Here is an 18593-nt window from a genome sequence, read left to right on the forward strand (position 1 = left end):
ATCGCTGAGCATCTGTGGCCCTGGTGGCAGGCCCCATGGCAGCAACACGCCTGTGCTCCCCACGTTTTCTCACTCTCAGTGCAATCCCACACTAGTCTACCCATGGTTTAAGGAATGAGGTCAACCTGTTCCTACCAGGAAAGGAAAATGGGCAAAACCAGCTGGGACAAAGCTGCAAGGGAAGAGCAGTGAGGGAACATCGGCCCTCCAAGCGTCCACCAGGGTAAGGACCTCACAGACAGAGGAGTGGGCCCAGCAGAGACTGGAAACGGACCCACGAGATGTGGGACTTCGTGTAAGAAAAGGGGGAGCTGGCAGTGAGACTCTAGGAGCAGAAGAGACTGACAGTGAAGCTGCCAGCCCTCCCACCTTCACCAAATGGGGCGCCAAGCTCTGTGTCTGTACAACCCCAGGCAGGGACGGCCTTCTGGAAGCACAGAAACTCACGCTGGAAGATGATGCCAGAAAAAAGGACGCCCTGCTGATGCAAAGGTTGTAACACATCTTAGAGGCGCAGGGTTTGCATCGGACGCATGTCGCCTCCTCCCACCCTGTCCTCTCCTTCCAGGGCCCCGAGAGCATCCTGCAGGAACCCAGCTGTGTCCCCTCCCTGGACAAGAGGGCAAAGGGCACCACAGTTTATATGCAGGACCCAGAAGTGTTGCGGCCACAGGAACTGGGCCTCCGTGGGCACTAGCCCACTCCTCTCTGGCCAGACCCGCCTTGCTGAGCCTCAGTTTCCCCATCTGCACCGACCCCTCCCCCACTTCTCCCCTTCCTCTGCCTTTTGTCACATCCCAGGTAAGGACTGGCAGGAAGCCAATCGGAAGCAAGGAGCAGCCAGAAGGTGGCAGGTGGCCTGGGACAGTGAAGATCCCTGAGTGCGGCTGCAACACATCCTGCTTTCGCTTCTGGTGACAGGACGCTTCTGATGCAGCACGTCTCGGTCTCCACGAAGCATCTGATTCTAATCTGCAGTTCCCGCCCTCCCAGATCCCATACTCTCCTCTGGGCACAGCCTGTGACTGCCCGTGGCCTCACGCCAGTGGCCGCCACACAGGGTGCCCTTCGGAGCTCCAGGACCCGGAGACCGGAAGCCAGTGACTGGGCGTCTGGGGCCGTCCCCATGAGCACCCTGATGGCCACCCACTCTTAGGACATGCTGACCAAGGCCAGGAACACCTGTGAGATCAGCTGGGCAGTGAGAGTGCTTCGGGGGGGACCTGTGAGCCCCCAGGCAGGGCCGCCCCTTGACCCTGCAGGTATCCAGAGGCCACTGTAGCACAGGACCCAGCTTCTGGCCACTGTTCTCTTTCTCCCTTAAAAAACATAGACCTGGCCCTGCTGTCCAGCCTTTGGGGACTAGCATGTGTTTATTTGACAAAAAAGGGCATTCAAAAATGCCACCATTTGCCAGCCATCATTTTCCAAAGCAAACAACGGTTTAACACCAAGAAGTGGGGAGGACACAGTCTCTGGATAAAGGACGCTTTCTCCAAATTGCTTTCTGGAGAATTCACTTACTTCCAGAGACCAGTAAGCCCTGCAGGCCAGAGGTGGGGAGGGAGCTGTCTTGCCCTGACTGGGGACCTCCAGCCTCGGGCAGGTGCACCTGTGGCTGGGCACAGCTTACTCTCCTCTCCCCCTTCCCTTTCTTTCCCTTGTCCCTCCTCTCTCTCACTTCTGTCTGCCCGCAGGAGCCACAAGGTTGCTGAGTACCCTGAGTGTGATGGCAGCTCAGGGAAGCAGTCAGAGAGGGCTTCCTGAAGGAATCAATCCGGGTTGGGGAGAGGAAGGACCACGTCTGTTCCTGAAAGGTCTAAGGCAGGATGAATTGGTGGCCTCCAGCCATGGGGGGCTGTGGGGGTGAGAGAAGACCTAGGCTGGTGGCAGGTCAAGACAGCCCCAGTCCCAATGAGACCCAAGGGCGTAAAGTCATGTTGTCTGCTCAGTGAGACTGCTGAGGGGCCACCTTGCCCCGCCCCCCAGGACCCACAGAGGCAGGAAGTTCAGAGGTAGCATCTGGAAATGGGTCTGGAGGGTGAAATGGGGTGCAGAGTGGATTCCCCAGGACAGGGCAGAGTGCTCTGCAGTGCTGTCTCCTGGCTGCCAACTCCAGGAGCACACTTCTGCGTGGGGGGCATGTGGGGCTTTGGGTGTGTGACTGAGCATGTGCGGGCCTGCAGAGAGCCAGGCGCCCTGAGGAGGCAGGCAGGCAGGCAGGCAGAGCCACAAAGGAGAGACTGGCTGAGGGCCCAGAAGAGCAGGGAGGCGGGTGGTCCAGGCCCCTGACCCCGAGAGGGCAGGGGGGACCTCAGGAGACCCCGCCCACCTTCCCACTAATGCCGTTGCCACCAGTCACAAAGGCCTCCGTTGGCTCCTGTCACAGGAGACCTGAACCTTTGCCCAGGGTCACAGGAATTTGAACCCCGGCCCACAGGCTGTGCCACACCCCTGGCGTGGGCCAGGTGGGGGCTGGAAGTGCCCTCTGTGCATCCCCCGACTCCCAGGGGTGCTCCCGTACCTGGGACACTGCAGGTGGCAGAGGCCCCAGAAGGACCTCCAGCACTGGACACTGCGGAGGTCTGGAGCGCCCAGGACTGCAGCCCAGGACTGGGGCGGGGAGGAGGTCAGGGAGAACCCGCAAAGCACCTTTAACTTAAAGCCTCTGTCCTTTTCAGGGAAACCCTCTCGGAGGACTGATTTGGCCACAGGACACAAAGACGGTCCCTAGGGGCGAGCCTGCCCTGCTCAGATGGGTGGGAGCGGGGGAGGGGGGGCAGGAATGAGGTGGGCAGGGGCCAGACGGAACCAGGGCCCCTGGCCGCCGCCTCACCTCCTCTGCCCTCCAGCTGGGCCCGCGCGCCTCCCCTCCCACGCGCCCGGGGGAGCGACACCGCCCCGAAGCCCCACCCGGAGGCCCCGCCCAGCGCCTTTGTCTCCTCCGCACCTGGCGGGGGCTCAGGTTTCCTTCTGCAAAGCTGGGCTCCCCGCCCACGACGATGAGCGAGCGCGGTCCCTAGAGTGAGGCCACCACAAAGCCCCGGTCGCCCGCATTGTTAACTGGAAAACCAAGGAAGGGGCGGGGCTGGGGTCGTGGACAGGTGCGCAGGCTCCCGGGCCCAGGTGCGAGCGCGCGTGGAAGAAACGGGCAGGGGCTGCCTCGGTCCCTTCCCAGTCCCGACCCCACCCAGCCGACGGGCAGGGGTGCGGCCCGCCATCCCCACAGAGGCGCGTCTGGCCAAGTGCCCCGGGCAAATGGGCCGCCCGGCCGGGGCTCCAGCCTCCCGCCCCTGCTGGTCTGTTTCCCCCAGTCTCCTGCGGCGCTGAGAGGGTTAAGGGGTTGGGCCCCACCTTTGTTTGCACTTCTGCACCTGCACTCGAATTAACCGGACGGACGGAGGCAGATTGCGTGAGTCCCGCCACGAGAAGGATCCGCCCTCCGGTCTGCGCCCCGCGGCCTTGCACGGCGGGGGAGGGGGGCGCAGGGGACCCGACCCCTTCCCATCTGCAGCAAAAGGCAGCATGTGCTCACAGCAGAGGAACTTCACGTTCTGTACGTGGATTCTACCTCTGGGCCGGTGGGTAGGCATTTGCCCTGGGCTCTGTAACCCCACCCCCCAGGGCTGCTGCCCAGGCAGCCCCTCGCCCAGTGAGGACACCTCTGACGTCACCGTTCTGCTACCAGTGGCCGCAGCCGCCCACCACATGCCAACTCAGCGCCTCCCCCCAGACTCCAGGGAGGTCCCATAGCCTTCCACTATAACCCCCCAAATACTTGTGTCCTGCTGGGCCTCTGCTCAGCCCACAGCTCTCCAGGGCGACCTCCTCCACCCCCACGGTCCCCAACCTCCACCCCATGTTTCTCCAAGCTCTGCCAGCCCCTCACCAGCTGCCTGACCCCCACAGGAAAAATGCTTTTAGCCTCAGAGGCTGGTGTGGACATGGTGCTGCAGGTGTAAACGCCCTTCCTTTGTTCCCCCTGCAAGGCATTCACCCATGTGCTCACACCCTGCTGGAGCTGGGGGGGGCATGGCAGACCCCTCGCCTCCGCTTGGGCAGGCACCATCAACCCTGGGGCTATGTGCCCCAGTGACACCAGCCCAAGGCTCTCACTTTCTGACCTGGGATCTTCCTGCTCCCATCGACAATTCCCGGTCCACAGTGGGGAGCTCTGGCCCCCTCATGTGTGGACAGTCATGCTGGCCAGGCATGGGGGAGACCTTTTGTACCTAGAGGCCACCTTGCCTGCTGGGGAACACATGGTGATGTGCTGGGAGGCAGAGGCAGCTGCCCTGGGATGTTAGTGTGGACAGGATGTGGGGAACGGTTTTATGGAGAGAAGCGGCTGACCTGGTATCGGTTTTGTGGTGGGATGGGTGGGGGGATGGAGGCCTGGGGGTCCTACTGGGAAGGGAGGGCAGGCTCACTGGGACCCTGGGGCGGGGTAGGGGGAGCAGGCACGCAGGATTTCACAGTGAGGTGCCCTCCCCTGTGCTGTTTACATCAGGCCTATTTCTGAGGAGGCAGGGCTTCTGGGTCTTTCCTACCCCTTGCTCCTCAAGCGCCAGGAAGGGGACTCGAGCAAAGACACACATTAATCAAATCGTTCTTTTTCAGGAAAGCAAAACAGGAGACCCACATTGTAGGACACATACCCTCCCCACACCACCCACCTACTGGGTCAAACTCCAGAAAACTCTGCACTTGTCCAAACAGGCCTGGGAACCCAGGTCTGGATTAAGCCAAACCCTCTCGTAGACAGACAGGCAGATATCATGGGTGTCCCCAAATTCCCAGCTGCTGACCCTGACACACCCCTGACAGGTTAGAGGGAAGTTCATTGCTGTCTCCTGGGGGCACAGGAGGCAGACTTGGGCAGAGAGTTAAGGGCCAGGACAGGGTTAATGTCACAGCGAGGGTGAAACATCACAGCCACTGTGTGGCCCGCTGTCTCCTCCCCTCCCCCCCCCACTGCCTGGGAGTGGACACCCAGGAGCAGCGCCCCACTGGGGTCTTCCGGGCTGGTGGTGAGGGTGCCATGTGCCCCCAGCTCCCAGCCTCTCACCTGGGGCCTGAGACCTCAGCCCACAGTGACCCCATGTGGCAAGGACACACTAGAGACTGAAGACAGGAGACCAAGGCCAGCCCCCCCGGGGCTCCGAGCTCTCACCAGGCCCCACTCCAGTCACCCTGTCGGACCCTGGGCATCTTCCCTTTGCTTTTTCTGAGAGAGTGAGCATGGCAGTGTGGCCCATGCACCAAGCCCAGGCTTCCGGTTCCGTGTCCTCCCCGAGTCCACAGGCGACAGCTCGTTTCCCTCTGTGTTTTCTCCTTGTTGATAAACTCTACACTCCTGTGTACAACAGGAGTCCATGTGAGCTGCAGCACAGTTGAGCCTGAGCAGCGCGGTGTTGGGGCGCTGACTTGACTCCCCAAAAGTTTACAGTCGCCCCTTCGCATCGCAGTTCAACCAAGTACGATGAAAACCAGTATTTCGCATTCTCAGCTACCAAAAGTACTGTCTTTGATGCATGTTGCATGGCTCTCAGGGTCGGCTGTTTTTACTGAAGCAAATGCTAGTGGAGTGGACCATCTGCACACAGCTCAAGGGTCAGCTGTTGACTGTCTGTGATGGACTTTTACTGGCGGTTTTGCAGGACGATTGTGCCAGGTGAACCTCTGCTTCACGCCTACGTCTGGTCCCCGAGTTACCTGGACCCCTTCTGTCCATGGAGAAGCTGCACCTAACACCCTCTTATGACTGAACCATGTCCCCCAAATTCATATATGAAGCCCTGGCCCCAGGACCCCAGAATGTGATTATATTTTGAGACAGGGCCTTAAAGAGGTGCTTAACTTAAAATGAGGCCGATAGGTTAGGGCCTCGTCCAGTCTGACTGGCGTCCTTGTAGGAAGAGGAGAGCAGGGCTCAGACACAGAGGGACAACCACTGAGGCCACCTGGAGCAACCAGCCCTGCGAAACCTAGTCTGGGATTTCCAGCCTCTGGGGCCCTGAGGTAGTAAGTCCCTATTGTTGGGGCCCCAGTCTGGCACTTTGGGACAGCCTCCCATCTGCCCCAAGCTGCTGAGAGGCCCTTACCTCAGTGCCCCTCACACAGGGAACCCTATTGCAGCTCTGCTCTCAGGGACAACCCCTGTCCTGTCCCTGAGGCTTCCTTCCCTGCCTTGAGTCTGACGTGCGCTTGCTCACTGGGCCACCTGGCCGCAGCCCTCACCCATCTTTCCACAGAATTTCTTCTCTTTTTCTTGACAATTTACAAGAGCTCTTAGCACAGTGTTGACTAACCACTTATCTGCATTAAAATTTTTTCTCAAACCAATTATTTTTCTGCTGACCTTGCTTGTGGAATGTTTTTCTACATTCAAGTTTTAACTTTGACGTTCAATGGGACTGTAAGGAAATATGGAAATATATAAAAGATTCTGTGCAAGAAAACTTTAAAAAAAACACTTATGAATATCCTCAAGAAAATAAGAGACGATATTGTGACCACGGAAAGAAATTAGAATGCTATAGAAATAAATATTCAGAGAACAAAACTGACTTGGAAATTAACATGGCAGCAGAAATGTAAAGCTCAGTGAAAGAGCTGGAAATCAGAGTTAAGGCAGCTCCGTGAGAGTAAAGCCAAACACCAGAGAAAGAACTAGGAAAGGTCGTTGGAGGCCAGTCTATGAGGTCAAAGACCCTGATAATATGTAGCATAGACAGAAAGCCCAGAAGACAGATGGGAGGAAATAAAGATTAATACGCAGGAAAATCTCCTGGACCTGACGAACAGGGATTCCAAGAAGGAAAGAGCCATGGGGCACCTAGAAAAGGGGATGCGAACGAACCCAAATAGAGGCCATTTTCATGGACTGAGAAGACTGGGGACAGCAGGAAGGCCCTGCAACGTCCAGTGAGAAAAGCAAGCAGGTTTCAGGCCACAAATCAGGAGTTAAAGTGATACCACGCTGACCCACAGCCTGGGGAACTGGGAGGCGCTGGGGTGAGGTTTTCACCATTTGGAGGGAGAACAGTGATCACCCTGGGGTTCGAGCCCGGCCCCACGGCCACGAGAGTGAGAGTGGAGTAAGGGCCCTTAACGCCAGATGTGTGTCACGTGCCTTTTTCAGGAAGCTATGAGGACACGCTCCACCAACACAGAAGTAACCGAGAAAGAAGGCGTGGGATCCAGGGAAATCCAAGCTTGGGGACAAGCAAAGGGGATCTCAGGAGGGAGACCAGGAGGCCTGACCGGGAGGGGTGACCGGGAGGGGTGACCGGGAGGCTCCACAGGGGCCTCCAAAGACTCTCTGTGTGTTTAAGCCCCTGGTGAGAGCCTGAGGATGAATTAGCCTGAGGATGAATTAGTCGTGAGCTCAGAGAAAACCCAGCGAGCAGGAAAACAGAAAGGTGATTATTAACTCCAGGGGGACACTCACGTGCGGGCAGGTGCACCGGTGGGCAGGCAGGTGGGCTGCTATGAACCCGGGTCCGAGCCAACCCAGATGATAGTGTGCCCCTGCCAGAGATACAGGGGGACCCCAGCATGTGTGGGACGGGGTGGGGGGAGGCAAAGAAGTAAAAGCCTTCTTCCTTAGGGCGAATTCAATAGGTGACACCCAACATGGGAACCCCGGAGCTGTGGTTCAGTCGTGGTGTCCCCGAGAAGCAGTGAGTGTCACAGGGGCCGTCTGGGCACGGGGTGGCAGGCTATCTGTCTGAGCCTCACAGAAATGTGCCACTCTAACTACGTACAGGTAGGATGGTGATTGAAAACAGAATTGAAACCTCAGCTGGTGTCGTCATCGTCTGAGGCCCGGGATCATTTCAGTCATGCTGGAGGGACCTGTGATTAAAGGTTACCTGAGACCCGGCTGGGAATGTCTGTCCTCATTGCTCTCAAGGATGTCTTCCATCACCATTCCCGGCTCCTCTAAAGTACCTGACCTTGTCCACATTCTCCACCTCCCCTTTCATAGATGACATTCTGCTGAGGCAGCACCCAATTTCCTGGCTTTTCCCATCACGGGGCCACCCGTAGTCCAGCCCCCTCACCCCTTTTCCAACTCACTAGTGGATGGTCCCCACTGCGACCTGCCCATCTGCTATATGACCATGCCAGGCCAAGTGCCGCTGGGGAGCCATCAGAGTCTTAGCCCATGTCTTACTTCTTTTGTGCCCTCACATCACCATGACACCATGGGCTCTGAATCTCAGCAAGATAGGATTTCAGCTTTCAGAGAGGAAGCTGGTCTGACCCTGGCCAATCAGGAGTCCCCCACCTGCAGGGTAGCCCTGCATGCATGTGTTTTGTTAAGTGCAGTAAATCTGGCTTCCTGGCAGGCACTTCCGGCTCTGCCCTGTCCGGGAAACGTGCACCACGGCCAACCCGGCTGCCGCCTTCCTCCCAGGGCCCAGGAAGGTTTGGCTGTGGCTCAGATACTGCCAGGTCAGCGTTAGGTCCCCGCCCCCCCACCCGTGATTAGGCTAACAGTGACCTTCCCACAGGAAGCTCAGAAGCACCCAATGCCACCGAGGTCCCAGGCCCCCAACTTCTCTGTGCATCACCGTGAGGCCATTTCCTACAGACACATGGGGCTGAGTTTCCAGGAGGTCACGGCACTCAGGTGGCTGCAGCTGGCCAGCCCGCCTACACAGGCCCGGGGACGATCCCGGCTTTCCCCGCTATCTCAGGTGCCCCCAAATGTGTGCTGTGGGACCATCGCCATCCACCCCCAGCAAAGAGAGCCTCCAAAGGTCCCCAGTGCCTGAGTGCCACAGGCTGCAGCAGGACACCTCAGAGACCCGCCTCAGGCTGGACCCGACTCAGAGAGAAAAGCTTCAGAGTGAGGGGGCTTTGAGCCAGCTGGGCCCAGAAGCGATAAGGCAACTGCAGACCCACCACACAGACTTCTCCTACCTGTTCCCGGTGAGGACACGGGGCAGCGGCCAGGCGGCTCCCAGGGTGGCCTCCCCGGCCTGGCCGGGAACGCGGTGCAAACCTTTGCCTGGTACAACCGGCCTCTGCAACGCAGCCCAGGAATTCCTGCTGAATAATTTTTAACTTGTGCTCTGAGAGAAAAGCAGGTTTGCGTATCCGTCTGTCTACACAGGAATGCCAGGGCTTTCAGTGAAAAGTGAACACGTCAGTAATAATGAGGAAACCTGCATGGGGGGTGGGGAGAGAGAAAGAAAGCGGTTGTGGGGCTCAGCCAGGGCCTGCCTGCCCCCCACTCCCCCACACTCTAGGTGAGAACCCAGGGGACCACCCCGCCCCCACGCCCGCCCCTCCTACACTTTCTTTTCACGTTTCAGGCACCACCCCATGACCCGCACACCCACCCCCCACACTCCCACTGGTAGTTCTGTCCTCGTCCCAGGCAGAGGCCACATGGAGCTCCTGTGGGCCCTGTGCCCACGATGGGGAGGGGATAGGCTGGCCAGCCCTGCCCTGAGTGACTCCCACAGTGAGCTGGGAAGGGCAAAGTCCAAACCCAGTTTTCCTTTAAAAAGACCCTGAGTTCCCCCAGCTCTGAGACAGGCGTGATGGGCCCTATGCTCTCGGTGCCCCAGCGAGGCCTGCAGCCCCTGCGTGAGAGGGTCTCTTGCCCAGGCCCACGCTGGGAACACGTGTGGTAGTAGGTACCCACTTGCATGGTGTCACAGAGGTGAGTGACAAACAGGACACAGGCCAAACCAGGACAAGGCTGCAGGCCAGGACCCCTGTGGCCCCACGCACGGCTCTGCGGGACGTCCCCAGCCTGGCAGTCCATGTCCCCAGCCCGGTGGCACCATCTGCGCCTGGCCCACATGCTCTGTGCTCTGGTGGGGACGGGGCCTGTCCTGTGATCCATGCACTTCTGTAGCTGCTGATGGCTTTGGCCATGACCCACCCAAGGCCCTCGGGCTCAGGGTCTCCTCTTCTGGAACATTCTTGTTCATGGCCTTTGCTCATTTCCTCACTTTGTTTTGGAGTTTCTGTCCTCTTCCTGCTAAGTGGCAGAACTCCTTGTATATCCTGGGTTGTTGCCACGCAGCAGCCTACCCATCTGTCCCATCGTACCTGCCCCTAAAGCAAGGAGAGTCTGTGAGACGGATCCTTTCAGGGACTTTGCTTCACCTTTGTGCTTGCACCTCATGTCTCCCTGTTTGGCCCCAGAAAGACGGCTGGTCAGCCAATGACGGGTACGACTTACCTTGTGGAAGGGAACCTAAGACAGGTGGAGGCCTGTGGGGACCAACAGGAGAACCCACGGGGTGGATAGAGGTGGGCACAGCCCCCCACCGTCCCCAGGCTAAGGAGGGCCTCTGCCTCTGTGGCTGCATTCCTTCCCACAGCTGCAGGGGAAGTGACTCAATGATGTGCTCTCCATCTATTCATATGCATAAGAGTTTTGTCCCTTGGGGAAGGACATACATCCTGAGACTTACGGCTCCGCTGCCTGCAGGCAAGGGTGATTGGCTTGAATCAGTTTCCTACTATGATGTATGGGATTCACAGATCTGGAGATTGACAAGCTTTATCTCCTTTACTTCCCCACCTAAGTAATAAAAGCTAATGTGTAGACCCCATTAGGGGCTCAGTACTTGAGGCTGGAGTCCCTTGGCCCTGTTTACACTCTATTCATGGCTACTGTCTTTTCTTAACCCTGCGCCACCCTCCTCGCTCCCCACACACTGGGTAACGGTCCTTTTGTCCCTGTCACTCAAAACGTCTCACTGTGCTGCACTCAGCCTTCTGGTGATGATGTGAGGTGAGTAACGTGGGCATCGTTCGCTGTTGGCCTTCTGCTCCGGTGACCCTGGGTGGCCGAGCCGTCACAATGTGGGCTAGGTGTCAGGAGCAGATGGTGTCGCTGTTTGGGGACACCAGACGGTCAGACCACAGCTGGCCACACGTAGCTGAAACCCCAGGAAGCAGCACCACAGGTAAGGAAGGGGCAGCTGTCTTCTCAGGTCCTGTCATGGCCGTGGGCCGGGAAGCCCTGTTTTTGACACCATCAAATGCACCATTTTTTGCCAGGTGCTCTGTGTGTTGCAAGGTTTGTTTGGGGTCTCCTTCCCTGCCAACTACCAGGCCACCAGGCCCATGGGTGGCTCCATATCAGGAGCCTGCTCCAATCCCGGTCACCTGGTTGGTGCTGTCATTGTACATCAAATACGCCCGAATGGAAAAGTCTGTGCCTACACCTCCCGCTCCCCTGGTCATCAAGGCGTTTTCCCAGACCTGCTTGCTTTGTGTAGCTATGGCTTTGCTGTGAGGCCCTGACATCTGGACAGCTAGCTCCCACCCCCACCCCGCCGCCACACACACTTTTCTTTTTAAGGCTCACTTAGTTATTCACGACTTTTTCTTTCCTAAATTCTAGAGGAAGTCTATCTAGTTCCTGAAAAGCTATAACGGTCTTTTTGAATAGGATCACATGGACCTCACAGGTTAATGGGGGAGAACTGGTCGCTGTGTAGTACACAGCCCTCCCACCTCCCTCCCACTGGGAACATGGTCAGCTTCCACAGCTCTTCCACACAGGCTGGGTGGCTTCTCGCTTGGGTTAAATCCTGCACACTTCATTGTGTCCCTTGCTGTCGTGAATTATTGTTTTCTAATTGTTTATTGCGGGTATCAAGCAAGACTATTAATTTTGTTTTCATTTTTTAAAATGGAGGTGAAATTCACATGGCATAAAATCAACCATTTAAACTACGTTCCAGTGGCCTTTATACATTCACAATGTTGTGCAACCACCACCTGTATCTGGTTCCAGAACCTTTTCATCACCCCAAAAAGAAGCCCGTCTGCATTACGTAGTCAGTCCCCGCCCCCACCCCCAGCCCCCGGCACCCACCAACCTGCTTTCCGTTTCTGTGGATTTACCTGTCTTGGATATTTCGTGTAAATGGATTCATACAATATATGACCTTTGTGTGGCATTCTTACAATACTATTGATGTTTCATTGAGAAAATTTATATAACATAAAATTTACCATTGAAACTGTTTCTAAGTACAGTTCAGTGACATTAAGTGACTTTCACACTGATGTGCAAACATCCCCTCCGGAATTTCTCCTCCTCCCAAACTGGACCTGCCCCCATTAAACACCCACTCATCCTCCTGCCCGCCCCTGGCCCCACCAGATCCTTTCTGCCTTTATGTTTGACTCCTCTTATATGCCTTACTCACGTGGGATCACAGTGTGTGTCCTTCTGTGTCTGGTCTCTTTCACTCAGCACAAGGTCTTCAGGGTAATACTACTGATTTTTGTAGGTTGGTCTGTTATTCAGCAATGTTATTGGACTCTTATTTCAACAGTTTGCTCATCGATTCTATCGGTTTTTCTAGGTAGATGATCATATCTTTTGCAAGTGACATCAATATTTTTCTCTCTCCTCTTACAAGCTTTATGCCCCTCCTTTAGTTTTCTTCCCTTACCTGTTGGCCACCCCTCCACTAGGGTGTCAGGCAGTAGCCATGACGTTGGGGCGGCCCTGACCTGATTCAGCTCCTGAAGACAACACACCACCGCTTCTCCACTTAGTGGAAAGTTCGCTGTGAGGTTTCTCTGCAGAGTTAGCATGTTACTGATCTTCCCACCCATTGCTAGTTTGCCAAGAGCTGTTTGCAAAGTCACAAATGGGTTTTGAAATTTATTAAAAGCTTTTTCCACATCAACCGAGGAGATCACATTTTCTCCTTTAATAACCAGGCTTGCATTCCAATGACAAAGCCCATTTGATCACTGTGTATTGTTTTTAATACATTTTTGCATTTGATTAAGAACCAAACCCTACCTCCCCTTCACGGCAGGTCCCAGATGCCCAGGCCCGCCTTCCCACCACACTGCCCAACCATCCCTGGCCCTGGCCTCCCCTTAGCCTTTGCTCAACTGCAGGAAGGAAGGTGGCAAAGCAAAAGAGGCCAGGAAGGCTCAAGACACCACAACTCAACACCAGGCTTCCAAACGCATTGGAAGGCCACCCTCTGCCCACATGGACAGCTGTGAGCACTGCACAAGTCCCTCCCCTGACCTCCCAGGCATCAGAAGGTCCCCCTGGAACTTGAGAGACCACCAGTGGAGTCCTTGTAGTGACTATAGGTTAGCGTGTTGTGAATTCTAATAGCATCTTAAATGCTTACACCATTCTCAGGAAGGAGAATCCGGGCAAAGGGAACAGAGACAGCATTTCAGAAAACAAATCATCACGTGCAGGGGAGCAGGGAGCCTGTCTCATCTTTTCCAGTGGGAGACATGACAGGAGGGGCTTCACACCGCACATAGAGGGCACAGAAGAACTGACACGCTCGCTCCCCAGGCTCTCGCGATAAGTCCTTTCACAAGAGAAGCACCTCCAGGAAGCTCTGCTTGGGAAAGTATCTGGCCCCGAGAGCCAGAGACACAGCGTGACGTGCATGAGGGAAAGCGTATTCTGACAAAAGCACTGCTGTGGGGGTCAGTGCACCACCGTTAGAAGCAAATAAAGACACAAAGCAAATGGGGTGCATCTCAGGAGGTGTACTTGCTGCTGTCACCCAACTAGCAACCTTCCCACTCCTTCTGGGGAAAGTTGCCAAAGCTGTGTCCATAAAGAAGACCACCCAGGGGACAGGAGCAGAGAGGACCCCCCCCCCCCGAATGGTGTCCGTGAGCTCTGACCTGGAGCAGCTCGGTACTGGGCACCCAGGCTACAACAGCAAAGGGCACGGACCAGGTCTGGAGTCATGGGGGGCTTTTGTCTGGGGGCGACATGTGGACTGAACAAAGGAAAGGAGGTGAGGGTGGTGAGGGTCTTGAGGAAGTTTTCCCAGCAAGGACAATGGCCTGGGGGCAGGTATTGGAGAGCGGGGGTGAGAGCCAGCGCTGGGCAGGTGCAGTGGGGCCAGGTATGATGTGGGCAACAATTATGTCCAGAGGGTAGGTGTGGCTGGCCATGGGGCAGGAGCAGGGCGTGTGGGGTCTTGCCAGCTGACGGGGCAAAGGATCAATCTGTGGGGAACCACAAATGTATAGGAGCTGGCAGAGGACGAGATGCCCCCATCCCTGGCAGGAGTGACAGGGCAGCGAACGAAGGCCAAAAGGAGACATGGAGTGACGAGCGGTCTGGGCCAGAGAGGGTTGGGGGCCATGGTGCTAGAACCTCAAGCACGTCCCCAGACAGCCAAGGGGTCAGCGGTGTTGTCTGTGCCGGGCAAGCACCAGGTCAGAGGCCAGTGATCTGGAGGCCCTGGGGCCTGAGAACAGGGTGGGTGTTGGAGCAGCACCCCCCCCTGGTCTCCACCTGGAGATCCCCTGCCCACTCCGGTTTTCCTTCCCGCTCTGCTTGCAGGGAGGTCTCAGATGTCCCGAGTAGAACAGGCAGCACAACCATGAGGCGCTTTCAGCCACTGGAAGGCCAGGGGCATCGGGAGATGGACTTCCCAATGTCCAACAGCGTATGGCGGTGGAGACACTGCCAGGCAGCTGGGGAGGACCACCTCAGAGCAGGTCTGCTGAGGTGTGTGCATGACACATGTGAGCGTGTGCACATGTGTCTGTGTGCATGTGCAAGGGCATGCATCTGCCATACACACGCCACCGGGGGGTGACTGAGGACCAGGTTCTTTGGCCACTGAGGGCACAGGCTGGCCCTGGGCTGGGAAGGCAGTACCTGGAGAAGCCTGTCCAGGTCCCAGGCTATCACAGGTTCAGGGAGCCTGGGTAGCTGCAGGGCCAAACCAGCGAGGCAGGTGCCCCTGCCCCCAGGCACCAGGCCCCCTCAAGTCCCCAGGTACAGGCATGGGGGCCAGGAGGTCTGAGCAGATTAGCCTGGTTCTGGCCGTGGAGGAGGCCCTGCCCAAGCACACACTCAGGTGTGCTGTTTCTGTAGCCTCCTCCGAAGACCGAAGGCTGCGGCTCACGGCAGACCAGCCACCCCTGTCCTTTCTCCCCAGAAGGGGAGGGACACTTGTGATGCCTCATCAGGTCAGCACAGGTCAGCATGGGGAGCTGACAAAGGGGCTTTTCCTTTTGAAATGAAACATGGCTGAGAGGAGCCCATGAGCTGAAATCCGCGACAATCCCCAGCTCCATTTGAGAGCTCTCCTGAAAGCTGGCAGTCGGCGGCACCATCTCTGGGAAGTAGACGCTTACCAAAGGGGTCGGCAGTGAGTGGGTGGTGGGAGGCAGACCCCTGGCCGCCCACTGTCGGGTGGGTACGAAGGACACAACCAGGGCTGGCCCTCGTCTACCATGACCACTGCTGACACTTTGGTGTGCTCCCTACAAACTTTTCTGCTGTGCCTCAATGTAAGTAAATAGAATGTACGTATATGAATATTAGGTTAAAAACCAACTATGCTCTTTCCACCCAAGACCATGGCATCTTTCCTTTATTATCACATCTCATGGCTGTGGCTTCAGAGCTGTGTCGTGATTTTATCCCGTTATACTGAGGTCAGACAGCCAACACCCCGGCCAGGTGACGGCCACGCTGACTTCACAGAGGAGCCACAGAGAGGCCAGTCACTCATCACACGCCAGCCAGGAGCAGGAACTGGGCCCCTTTGGTGCTGCCCCTGGGGACACTGGGTCCACCCTGTGGGCTAACACTCCAGGGAGGCCAGAAGGACCCTGCCCCCAGCCAGGGCTGCGGGGCCTCCTCAGTGATGCCCTGTCCCGCCTTCTGCTCACAACCAACAGCAGCAGCTCTAAGGTCTGTGTCGGGCTTTTGCTGATGTGAAGGTGGCTGTGTGGGTCATGTTTGTACCAGGGAACTTGGGGACTGTCTTTTGCAGGCGAGTGGCCCTTGCTGGGACCAGGCTTGTCACTCTCTGGCTCGCAGTTCTCTGGAGGAGTGTGGGTCGGGCTCTGAGGCCCTGTGTCTTCCCAGGACCCGGACTGCAGAAGAACAGATCTTGACCAGTGGGCAGCCCCAGCTCTCAGAGTCCGCACCTGCGCAGCTCCCGGAGAGCAGGGCTGGACCAAGAACAGAACCCCTGCCAGGCCTCCTTGGCCCCAGGCAGCACAAGGGCTGAGCAGAGTGTCCTGGCTGGAATCCGAGGCATGAGTCCTGGATAAGCACTGACCAGCCCAGGGCCAGACCCGGGGGCCCAACCCGGCTCAGCCAGTGGCCACCTGCCACTGAGCTCGGGGTGGGGTAGAGGCACGGCTGCGGCCCGGGGGCCAGGCCCCTTCCTGGCCTCTGAGTCCCTGTGGCTGGGGTGCAGGCCAGGACTTCCCTCCGTCCCCAGGGCCCCCTCCAAGGTGAGCAAGGCCTGGAGCTGGTACCACCAGGAGAGGGCAGCAGAGTCCCCAGGGGCTCCGGGTGGGCACGCGCTACCCCTGCCCACCACTATTCCTCAGCTCTGGGGCAGGTGGCTGCACTGCACCCCAAGGTCGGGCTAGCAGTGGGTCGGGGGCCATTGATAAGCTGGGAGGTCTGCCCAGCCTGGTGGAGAGGCCACCCACCATCGTAGGCCTCGCTGAGAGCCAGCCTCCAGCGTCTTTCCGGGCCACAGCCCCAGTACGGTGGGGCTCCCCGGCGCCTATTATCGCACCATCAGCACACAGAGGCCCAGGCGTCAGAACACATCCTATTCCAGCACAGGCCCCTGGCCCAGCTCCCAGCGCCAGGCTCCCACGCCTGCTTTACAGGGGACAGCTGTTCAAAGCACCTTCTCCGTGGCCTCCTGCCAGGTGGGATGTTTTTGCGGCTCCACGAGGCCCGCCGTCCTTGGGCACAACCGCCCCTGTTCAGGGGCCTGGGCACCTACCTCCGCCCGACTCCACGCCGCCCACCCTTCTTGGGCCGGCTGGCGCCCCAGGTGCTCACAAGCCTTTCATGGCCTTCGTCCTGGTGAGCCCTCGGTTGCCAAATACATATTTACCCAGGGTGGAGACTGGTGCCCAGGATTGAGTATTAAATGGGTCTAAAGTCGGGGACTCTTTGGCAGCTCTGTAGGGACCCAGGCAGCCATGGGGCTGTAGGGGATGGTGGACCTAGGGTCACGCAGTGTTCTGAGCTGCCCTGTTTAGACCGGAAGGCAGAACTGACCCCTCAGCTGACCCGGCGTGGGGTGAAGGCCGCACACAAACCAAGGAGGACAGAGGCAGTGGGAGAGCCTGGGAGGTGAGGGCCACACCGGAGGTCAGCCAGAACGTGACAGGGTCCAGGCAGCTGGTGAACAGAGTGCAGGAAAAGGGGCGTCCTTGTCGCCCACTGACACCGAGCTCTGGCGGCACGCTGTGTTCGTTACCTGTGGCTGCATGACAAATGTCCCCAAGTGTCGTGCCTAAAGACGTTTATCAGCTTTCGGTGGCTGTGCAGCATGAGGCCACCATGGTGGTGTTGGATGGGTTTCCACGCGAGGGCCCCCCACACTGTCCACCAGGGCTGGCTTCCCCCAGGGTGAGCAGTCCTACAGAGAGCGCCCGAGACAGGCCACAGCCTTTTTATAACCATTCTCGAAAGTGCCGTCCCATGAGTCACGAGGGAACTGCACAGGGCAGGGGTCCTGAGAGCTGGACCTGGGCATCCTGAGGTCCCGCTGTCTGTGTTTGGGTTAGACCAGCCAGGTCAGGGTCACGGCCCACTCAGTTCTGTTTCACTCTGATCCTTGGAAGCCTGTTTGTTCGCTCTTGCTGATGGACTAGCAGTTGTTTAGTCAAAAGCATGAAGTGGGAGAAGTTGTGAAAGATACACATTGATTTTACAAACGTGCAGCCACGCACCACCCTGCTGGGGCCAGGCCTATTCTCTCGAGACCCCAAGCTCCCCATGTGCCCCTCTTCCTGCCTCTGTGCTGTCACAACATCTCATTCTACAGGAATGGGGGCCGGTTGTCCTCATCCAGGCTTTTCAACTCAATTTTCAGAAGAACAGCCTGTGTTTGCCTTCACTGTGCCCGGTTCCATCGCAGTTAAATGACTGCTTGGCACCTCTCTCCCCACAGTGAGCCAGCGTCTGGGCTGATTTTATGTCAACTTGGCTGGGCCACAGGTGCCTGGGTATTTGGTCAAACATGATTACAGGTGTTTCCATGAGGGTGTTTCTGGATGAGGCTGACATTTCAGTGGGTGCACTGAGTGAGCAGATGGCCCTGCCCGAGGGTGGCCCCAGGAGGGCTCCCTGTGGCTTGGAGGCCCTCAAACGGGGCCCAGCTTGTGGACTCGAACAAGAATGACACAGGCTGCCTGGCAGCCTCCATGAGCTATGGCGTCAGCAACCCCTCAGAATAAAGCTCTTTCTAACACGTACATGTCCCCCCACCCCCCGTCCTGCCTTTCCCAGGACCCTGACGCACTCCACACGCAGTACTTGAGTGAACGAATGCCTTTGACTCGAATGGAGCAGAGGGGACAGTTGGTGGGCCCTTGGCACCCCTCTATCCACACTGCCCCTGGGGTCAGTGGGAGGAGGAGAGCATGAGGATGCAGAGGGTAGACAGCCTTCAGGGGTTCCTGTTGAAAACAGAGCAAATGAGAGGGCCCAGCTGCTCGAGGGGCCTGGAGGCATCATGGCCAGAGTTTGACGTCCTCTGAGGTGCTGGTCATCCTTTGGGGACCCCAGGAAGCTATGGTTTGGGGCTGTTGGGGACCTGAGG

At 57.5% G+C, this 18593-nt stretch overlaps 1 protein-coding gene across 1 annotated transcript in view; it reads right to left on the bottom strand.

The window, feature by feature from the left end:
* TTLL10 (tubulin tyrosine ligase like 10) overlaps positions 1-9123 on the bottom strand; it is a 46406-nt gene extending 37283 nt beyond the window's left edge. The window contains exon 1 of the mRNA XM_081056481.1: positions 8935-9123. The gene's annotated coding sequence lies outside the window, so the exon portion shown is untranslated. The remainder of the gene's footprint in view (positions 1-8934) is intronic.
* Positions 9124-18593: the final 9470 nt, after the last annotated feature.

The sequence above is a fragment of the Rhinolophus hipposideros genome (assembly GCF_964194185.1).
Source record: "Rhinolophus hipposideros genome assembly, chromosome: 8".
In the NCBI taxonomy this organism is placed as follows: domain Eukaryota; kingdom Metazoa; phylum Chordata; class Mammalia; order Chiroptera; family Rhinolophidae; genus Rhinolophus; species Rhinolophus hipposideros.